Raw genomic sequence first — 961 nt, forward strand, 5'->3', positions numbered from 1 at the left:
AGTCAATGCCGCGTACCAGTCCGAAGACCTCACTAAATCATTCAATCGGTAGTAGCGACGGGCGGTGTGTACAAAGGGCAGGGACGTAATCAACGCGAGCTTATGACTCGCGCTTACTGGGAATTCCTCGTTCATGGGGAACAATTGCAAGCCCCAATCCCTAGCACGAAGGAGGTTCAGCGGGTTACCCCGACCTTTCGGCCTAGGAAGACACGCTGATTCCTTCAGTGTAGCGCGCGTGCGGCCCAGAACATCTAAGGGCATCACAGACCTGTTATTGCTCAATCTCGTGCGGCTAGAAGCCGCCTGTCCCTCTAAGAAGAAAAGTAATCGCTGACAGCACGAAGGATGTCACGCGACTAGTTAGCAGGCTAGAGTCTCGTTCGTTATCGGAATTAACCAGACAAATCGCTCCACCAACTAAGAACGGCCATGCACCACCACCCACCGAATCAAGAAAGAGCTATCAATCTGTCAATCCTTCCGGTGTCCGGGCCTGGTGAGGTTTCCCGTGTTGAGTCAAATTAAGCCGCAGGCTCCACTCCTGGTGGTGCCCTTCCGTCAATTCCTTTAAGTTTCAGCTTTGCAACCATACTTCCCCCGGAACCCAAAAGCTTTGGTTTCCCGGAGGCTGCCCGCCGAGTCATCGGAGGAACTGCGGCGGATCGCTGGCTGGCATCGTTTATGGTTAGAACTAGGGCGGTATCTGATCGCCTTCGAACCTCTAACTTTCGTTCTTGATTAATGAAAACATACTTGGCAAATGCTTTCGCTTCTGTTCGTCTTGCGACGATCCAAGAATTTCACCTCTAACGTCGCAATACGAATGCCCCCGCCTGTCCCTATTAATCATTACCTCGGGTTCCGAAACCAACAAAATAGAACCGAGGTCCTATTCCATTATTCCATGCACACAGTATTCAGGCGGGCTTGCCTGCTTTAAGCACTCTAATTTGTTCAA

Source organism: Schistocerca piceifrons, unplaced genomic scaffold (assembly GCF_021461385.2).
Source record: "Schistocerca piceifrons isolate TAMUIC-IGC-003096 unplaced genomic scaffold, iqSchPice1.1 HiC_scaffold_349, whole genome shotgun sequence".
Lineage (NCBI taxonomy): Eukaryota > Metazoa > Arthropoda > Insecta > Orthoptera > Acrididae > Schistocerca > Schistocerca piceifrons.